Here is a 9521-nt window from a genome sequence, read left to right on the forward strand (position 1 = left end):
ATTGGCGCCCACTATGGGGCTTGAACTTAAAGCCTCTTTGTTATTCAATATTTTTTTTTGATCTTCTATTTTTAGCATAGATCTATGTTTCTTATTGGTTTCTTGTGTAGATCTGGTTGGTTGTAGGTTCTACAACATTTTGGAAGCTTCATAAAAATGATAGTGAACTCTCGAAGGCTTCCTCGAACGCACAAAGGCCGAATCTACAAATTCCTAATGCTACAATGCTTCTGAACTCTATTTTATCGCTTCCAAGCAATATTTTAAAGCATTTAAATCTTTTTGCAATGCTTTTAAAGCTTTCTGTAGTGCATTTAAACATTTTTGTAGCACATTTAATGTTTTCTATAGCACACTTACCACTTTCTATAGTGCATTTACTAGTTTAAATAGCGCATATGATACATTCTATAATGCAAATGATTATTCTTGTAGTGCATTTGATAAAAGTTATAAATTGTTGAATCTGACTTCTAGATCTGATTATCAGTTGTTTACACGTTCCTTCCAAGCTAACAAGAACTCCTAGACTATTGATAGTCCACGATAGGAATGAAGACCCTTAGAAATGTGCCTAGCTTTTGCTAGCACTAAATCAAGTAAGTGGACCTCGACCCTTTTCAATTCAAAGTGCGACATTTCTAAACTCAAAACCTAGTTTAATAGAAATGTTTGATCTAACTAACCTAAATGGGAGTAGGCCTATGCTCTTAAATCTTTTGAGTTGATCAGAATACTCGACCTTCTGTAAAGATCAATTACAATCAAATGAGGAAAGAACCCACATATAGCCTAACTAAGAGCCCCCTTTGTCTTTAGTAGTATAAGGGCTAGTAATTGAACAAGTGTGTCTATTATGTTTGGGAGGTTAGGATAGTAGGGATATGCTCTCACTCTCTTAGAGTGATCAAATTCTCAAACCTATTTTTGATTTCCATTTTCCTACTTTCTACTAGGTAGGATTACTCAGCCCTAGAAAGGCTACCTCCCGAGTTGCCTTAGCAGATCCGATGAGAGGGAATGCCTCCCAATCTTGCATTCTCAATCGAATGCAATCCACTCATGTTTAGAATATAGCCTTCCTCCATTAGTCCCATAAGGGATTGAGGCAAAAACCTCCTTAGCGTTGGTGGGAAGCTCTCTATCACAAGAGAGCTAAACTGAACATTGTTGGTTAAAAACTAAAAACCCCTAGTCATTAGCTCTAGACAACTTTGTTAGGAAGCCCTTTTCTTCCATTTTCTAGGTGTGTGCAATTTTATATTTTATTGTCATTCCTATTATCATTGTCCTTGGATGTGTTGTTAGAAATAGGGATTATTGAGAGGGAGGGGGAGTGGGGGGTGAATTAGTAATCTACAAACTTTAGTTGCCATCTAGATATAATTACTTACTTTAAACCGTGCATATCAAAGTAATAAAGTAATGTTAAATAGTAATAGTAACAATGCACAAAGATAACTCATAACACCATATTTTGTTAACTAGGCAAATGCTGGCCAAGGGAAAACCCCAGTGGGGATGGTACCCACTTGATAATATACTGATATATAAGTTCCTTGTTAGAGGATGGACCCTATTAGAAGTCAATGAGAAAATTCAGTATAAGCACTCCCTATTAGGAGACTTAATCCATGTAAGGAGATTCTAACCCTGTTAGGAGTTGTGGTACAATAGATGCAAGATGAGCCCACTACCCAAACATGCACTTCTGATCACAAGAAGAGCTCATTACTCAAACAAGTAATCTGACTGGATATAAGTATTGTATCTTCTGCGTCAACTGATCTCTAATCTTTAGCTTGATCTTGGATCACCAAATAGCTCATATAAAACTTCGCATCTATCACTTTCACAAAAGTTTGCATATAATCACAATTACAAGATAGCACTTTCAAGCACACTTCACAACTTTGCAATCTTATCGCAAAATGTCCTTTGTATAAATACCATGCCTTTACAAAAATTATTGCTGGGTTGACTAAGACCACAATTCACTTTTCCAAGTTAGAGTAAACATCTAGGATGTCGGCCCTGAGCAATTGTTATGTAAATAAAATAATTTTTTCCTTCAATTCCACTGTCCCACTTCATCAAAATATGATTAACTCTGTTTCGTACATTTCGTACAAAATTTTGAGGTTATACATGTCATCACGAACATGTATACAATCTCCATGTAACTTTACTAGTCATAATATGACATCTGCAACAAGTTATGAACAAAACAATACACTATTGTAAACTAAATTCTATACTTAGACAATTTTTTGATTACCAAACACTAAGTGTTTTTATTTCTGAGGTTTCCTGTGAACATGTACATCACGTGTTTCCATAAATGACAATAATTACATATTACTATTAGCCAATTGTCAACAATATCCCCCTTTGGCATTGATGGCAACAAAATAGGAAAAAATGGCTAAGTGACAAAAACATAAACAACATATAAACATTACATCTATTACAGTTCAAATTTACATAGATGCTCTTCTTTACAATATACTTTACTACTTTTAATCACATTGTATCTCTCTTCATTGTGTTTCTCCCAACAATCTCTCCTTTTGATATGTATACAATTTTCACATGTATCTCTCCCCCTTTGACATTAATTAAAAAGGTCAAAATGTCAAGATACTGTTCCAAAAATTGTTCAAAATTTTTGTCCTTCCTTATATTGAAATAATCTTCATACAATCATCAAAAATAGCCTTTAGACTGTTCACACCTTTGATCCATGTCTTTTTAGTAGACTCAGCTGATGTGAGAATTGCACATAAAGCATATGATGCACTCTCAACTGTTGAGATCTGATTGAAAAGATCATTGCAAGAGGGAGATTGTTGAAGAAGACTACGTGTTTCAATCATTATTTTGTCATTGATATCAAAGCTACTATTTGTTGATAAGACAACTGTTTATAAGATTCAAGTACTATCACTTAGTTGATTGATGAAGAGGATTTGATCAATAAGATGTAACAAAAGTACCTAGAGGAAATGTTGAGTTATGATTATGTAATGAAGTACAAGGACCAGTTAAGATAGTGATGACATGATGTATTGATTGTATCACCTAATCTAGTAGTGCAAATTCAAATACTAACTAATAATGAAAGTATTAACACAACTAAACACGCTAACACTTAAGATAGGACCACAAAAGACAATATAGAGGAAAGTAGACCAAGAATGGTAAACTCCTCAAGAGATTCTCATGATGACAAAGTTATGTCCCTGATAAGAGGGGATGTATGCTCATGTTGTGCTCAAGCTTCCAAAGGATGGGGGTTTTCACCAAGTGTGTGTATGGTTGAGGGTTTCAAACAATGGAGGTATGGAGGGATTTCAACATTATGATGATATTTTGGTAGTTTTTAGGTTTCTCAAAATAGCATTATAACTTTGCATAAAAGGTGGATGATCTTTGTGAAGGGAGAGGGTTTCATTTATAGGCAAAAGGGTAGAGAGATGGATGGTCAAGATGCACTCAAAAGGGAGCACATGGATTGTGCTTGTTTAGAGCCAAAAGGGAAGTGACACTTGTCATAAGGAGGATGAGTGTGAGAAGATAGGATAAGGGTTGGTCAAGGGAGTAAATAGGGAGGTTGAGCATGTAAGAGGCATGTAAGAGTCATAAAGGGGGATGTAAGAGCCATAAATGTTGGAGGGTGAGGGAAGGAGATATTTTGACTTTAGCTTTGGGTTAGCAAGTCTTAACCCTTGCTTAAGGTTGTGCACATGCTTAGGAGGGGGATTAGGATTAGCTTAGAAAGGGGGTTAGGGGGCAAGTGATTTAGCTTTGATGGGATGGGTTAGTTATGTGGCTAAGTGAGGTTAGTATGGGTGAATGGGATGGATTAGGGGTTAGGATAGGGTTTAGGGATGATTTAAGGGTTTTAGATATTTTATTGAATGATTTATTTAATAAAATGAGGATATGGGATTAAATTAAATAGATTTGAGAATTTATTTAATTTAATAGAGGAATAGGGATTTAATTGATAAATTAATTTTGGGTTATCATTTGATTTTATCAATTGGACTATAGTTAATTAAATAAATAAATTAAGTAGGGGATGATGATTAATTAATTAAATAGTAAATATTTAATCAGTAATATCCTAGGAGATGACTAAATATGATTACCTATCGTGTAATCAAATTTAGGTGTCTACATTTTGCCCCTCTTTGACATAGTGTTGAAACGACACTATCTCAAAAAAGTTCAAATATAAATGATGTGAAAAAGACTGCTTTAAAGTAACATGGTTGCCCCAGTTTTGAGTAGAAGAGGAGAGAATGGATTGCGTGATGCCCCCTCAAAAAGGTGGCAGGGATAGAAGGTGAGGCCTGATAGCTTTTTGAAAAGTACAAGAATTGAGGGCGAGTAGGAGGACTAAGAGTGTCTAAGAGAGGGGTTTTAAGGAAGCTCAGACTCTCATGATGGGAAAATGATACAAAGGAAAACCTTGTGCATGAGGATAAGCGATGGTTAAGAACACAGGGTAAAGGGGGAGGGGGGAGGGTGATTGGTTGTTTGAAATTGAGCCCATGGAAGTGATTTGGAAGATGGAAAAGTTGATGAGAGTATGATTCTAAGATTATGTTTGGTGATGACTAAGATTATGATTGATGTAGGAGATATGATTATGATTGATGTATGAGCTATGATTATGATTGATAGATGAGCTATGATTATGATTGATGTAGGAGCTACAATTATGATTGATGCAGGATTGAATACGATGGGATTGATAAATTGGCTAGATCATGATGGCAGGATTGATTGGATATGATGCTTGGATAGGATGTGATGTTTTGATAGGATGGGATGTTTGGATAGGATGGAATGTTTGGGATGGTTGGATAGGATGGGATGCTTGGATAGGATGGGATGTTTGGATAGGGTGAGATGCTTGGATAGGATGGGATGTTTGGAAAGGATGGAAGTGTGAAGGAATCCATTGAAGCTTGAGCAAGGGGGTGTTCCAAAGGGGAGCACCACCATATAGTTGAGCACTTATTTGGATATAGGAATATTGGAGATATGCCAAGGTTACAAAGAACATCAAGGCCCTTGTACCAATATTACATAGGACTGACATGAAATAAACACATAAGGATTGTCCCAACATCACACATGAATCTCGAAAGAATCAGAGTGGAAATGATATTGGGTAACCCACAAGCAAATGATATTTCCCAAGCACACCATGTAACCACAAGTGATCACATGTTTGGACTATGCAAGGGTCATATCTGACTAACTCATAAGCAGAAAAAAGAAGATGAAAGCGAGATCAAAACCTTGCTCTTGAATTGCCCCATTCACAACACACCATGATATAAAAGATCATGGCGACCTTGAGGAGGGAACAACCCAAATTGTGTGGAAGAGATGCATGAAGAACCAAACTTGAAATTCTAAAAAGAAAATAAATCGAAAGAAAATGTGAATCCATGAAAAAGTAACCTTTTGCTAAAGAGATCAGTAGGACTGGATACCAACGGACCAAGATCAGATGAGAGGAATGATGCATCCTACAAGGATCTATCGGTAATATTGAGGACTAAGATGAGTAAGGCAATCATAACTTCTTAGGAAAACATTTTGATGATAAGGGATCTCGTATGAGGATTCACTAAAGCATCTAACCAAGATAAGCACAATTTGCAATCAAGCATGAATTGACATGAAGAGATGAGAGATATAAAATGGTACTGAGTGAAGGATTGACATGTAAGGATTATATAGTTGATAGACCAAAGTATGTACAAGGGATTACTGGACAAAAGCTTAGCATGATAGGATAGCGACGGGAAAGATAAAGATGAAGAGATAGTGGATGAAAGATTTGGGATGAGGAGATTAGCAGATAAAAAACTTGGGATGAGAAGATAAAGGAAAAGTGTGTGATAAGGAGATAGAGGGGATGAAAAGCTGGGGATGAGAGGATAGTGGTTTGAGGGTGGATAGGGTGATGAAAAGCTCAAGATGAGAAGATAGTTTGTGAAAAGCTTAAGATAGTGGGAGTAAAAAAGCTTAGGATGAGGAGATAGAGGAAAACCTCAAGATGAGGAGATAAAGGGGATGAAAAGCTCAAGAAGTGGGAAGGATGCATCCCAATGATGATGACTGGGGTGTGACCAAGGCTTGCAAAAAGGATGGGTAAGTGATTAAGAAGGTGATTGGATGAGTTAAAAGGATGTGCAATGGGATGGTGCAGTGGATGGTAGATTTCTAGGAGCATTAGGATATGAATGGATGACATTGGGGTGTGTGGGGATAGCCTAGACCTAGATACCAATGAAAAGAGATGTATCAGGTAATGGAAAGAGGGATAGATGGTGGGAAGTGCAAGGAGAGAAGAAAAAGGCATAACTGGTAGAAGGTGGGATAGATGAATGTGAAAAGAAAAGGATTGGGAGATGAACAATTATGGGGATGACAAGATGAAAATAGGGCTAGAATGGGGGGATGGAAAGATGGACATGACACCATCTCCAAGGAATAGAGTGCCCCCAGTTATATATTATTGAAGAGGAGGTTTGATAAGGGGTGGGATAGGATGGAAGATTTTCTCAAAAGAGGATGAGGGAGATAGATGGAAGCTAGGATAGGAAAGGTGAATGAGTAGGGAAGATAGGGGAGAATAATATTTGGCGGATGAGGATGATGGAGGGCTTATATGGGTGAAAGGGTGGGTGGATAAAGGATAGGTGGATACAAACTGTGATGGGAAATGAATGTCAAAAGGATGACCAAAAGCATGTATCTGGTGATGAACTTTATTTGTATCAAGATCCGAAGGTGGATGGTGGGCGAAATGGATGGGATGTGGTTAGTATGGTGGGATAAGATGGGAATGGTGGGTGATGGAAAGTGTCCCCAAGTGTGCAAAGCATTTGGACGGAGGGATTACACATGACACTTGTTTGCCAAGTTTTCATCATGATACTTATCCATGGCGCTTGAATTGCCAAGTTTTCACTAGTGGATGATTTTTTTATTTTTTATTTTTATTTTTGACTTTTTTGATGCATTTTTACTCATAGATGTTGGTAGGAAGGGAGGGAGTTGAACAAGATTGGATTATACAAGCGAAACAATGGGTGAGAGTTGGTAGGTAAGGGATGGGCAAGACATGAGGCTTGTGGGTAAATGAATGAGGAAAATGGAAAGATCATCATTGGCACACACCTTGAAAGGTGATGAAATAGCAGGAAAGATGGTGTTGAACGAGGTTAAGGAGAAAATGGAGGAAGAGAAATATAAGGACTTAAAATAAAGTTGGAAGATTGAGGATGAGATTTTTGGGATAAGAAGCATATGGACTAAGAGTGGGTTGGGGAGATGAAGGATGTATATATGGAGATTTGGATAGAGTATGAATGGATGCCAACTGAGATTTTTCTTTGAGATGCTTTTTTTTTTAATCAGCATCCTGGGTGTCCACATGATTGTTGACTTTTGCAGCTTGGGCCTTTGTGGCCTCTTGACTCTATCTTTGAGTTGGATCAAATGCTTCTCTTTTGGAACATGTATTTTAGAAGAGACATGTAGAAACTCTGATTTTTATGGATTTGTGGATTTATGCTTTCTTATTTTGGCATCCAACATGCTTCTATTAGCCATGGTATGGGAACATGAGCATGGAGGATATGGAGGGATTATGGATGGAACGCTAGGGTTTGAAGGGATTCAAGGATGAGTGTCTTTGATGATCTAGCTTGTGAATTGGAGGGGATGGAATGATGGATGGGAATACAGGATATGGATGCATATAATTTCCCAAAATGGATGGAGGGAATGAAGGACATGGGCCTAAAACAAAGGGAAACGAGGAAGGAATAGGTCCCAAAATAGATGTAGGAGATAAAGGATTCATATAAGGTATATAAGGACCCAAAATGGATGGAAAGGATGGGGGATTTAGATAAGGGATATATGGACCCAAAATGGAGGGTTGAAAAGAAGTAGTAGGATAAGTGCCCAAAATAGATGGAGGACAAGAAGGATGAGAACTTTGTGGTGAAGATAGAAGGGCTTGGGACAATGCAGGGATAGAAGGGACACCAACATCTAAAGATACACTTTTATTTATTTCATCAATATGAGGTTCATTATTTGGAACACAAGATGTGAGTTTATTACTAGCTGAAGGAGTCGAAGCTTTGGATATGATAGTTAGATCCTCTTCTATGGATCTATCATCATGGATTATAGGATATGTATGATCATGAAGCTGAGGGGATAGAAGGATAGGATCTTGATTGGGATGGGTTGATTGAAATGGATCTTGAGATGGAGTAGGTATGATGGTAGGATTGAGATGTGGAGGGGATGGTGACTGCTCTTTAGATGGGGTGAATGGTGAAATTGGATCATGTAGGGGAATAAATGGGATGGTGGGATCTTCTTTTGTGCTATGGGATATTTCAACATGCTTTTTGGCAAGATTTTGACAGGAATGGATGGGAGTGTATGGTATGATAGGAGAAGGATGGATGGTTTCTTTAAGCGAGGTATATGGATGGGTGGGAGATTCTTCAATAGGAATGAGCTAATGGGGGAGGGACTCATTAGGTTTATTACATGGGATTTGGGTAATGTTAGGAGGAGGAGACGTGGATGGGATTTGGAGGGATTCAATGGATGGGAGGTAGGAGATGGAAGGGGTTTGATAAGTGGGATGGATGAGATAGGGATGATAGCGATATGATGATGTAAGAGGAGTGATAGGTGTGGGAGATGGATTTTCTTTGGGTTTCCTTGTAAAATTCCTTGGAGATGAGTGTGTTGGACTGGGAAGAGTAAGCGGATTAGGGTGATGTATTGTATAAATGGGATTGGTTGGTGGATTTGGAAAGTGGTGTGGAGGATATTGGGATGGTGGATTTGGACTAGGGATGTAGCTAATAGAATTGTTCTGGAATGGTGGAGACTGAGAAAGGGAGGTGGAAGAAGATGGATATATGACTGATGTATAAGAGGCATATGTGGACACAATATAGGAAGGAGGTAAGGATGAGGATAATAATGGATTTCTCTTTCAAAGGCATGGTAAGGAGTGCTAGTAGGTATGCATGGAGGAATGATGGAGTAGCTGGGAGGAATGATTGGATTTTGGAGGATGTTGGGAGTAATATGTCTAAGACTTTCAATATACCTGTCATAGTCAACTAGATCTTCATCATTGGTGGAATAGGATGGAGTGAGAGAAAAGGTGGGATGACCAAACTCATCATAATAGGATTGTGACATGATGTTTTGGGGATGAAGGATGAATACAGAAATGCATATTAGGATAAGTTGTTAAGATTAGATTTGGATTTGGATGATGAGTTGGGTAGGGATGGAATGTTACATAGTTAAGACATGGAGAGAAAATGAAGACTTTCTGGAAGACTTTAGGAATGATGGTCCTAGAACAAAGCTTGGAAGATTGGATGAATCTAAGATGAGGTAGTGATTACACTAAGTATACCTTTCATTTGGGTTGAATGATTGAC

The sequence above is a fragment of the Cupressus sempervirens genome, chromosome 9, assembly GCF_028749045.1.
Source record: "Cupressus sempervirens isolate cs-2001-9-10 chromosome 9, ASM2874904v1, whole genome shotgun sequence".
Classification (NCBI taxonomy): Eukaryota; Viridiplantae; Streptophyta; class Pinopsida; order Cupressales; family Cupressaceae; genus Cupressus; species Cupressus sempervirens.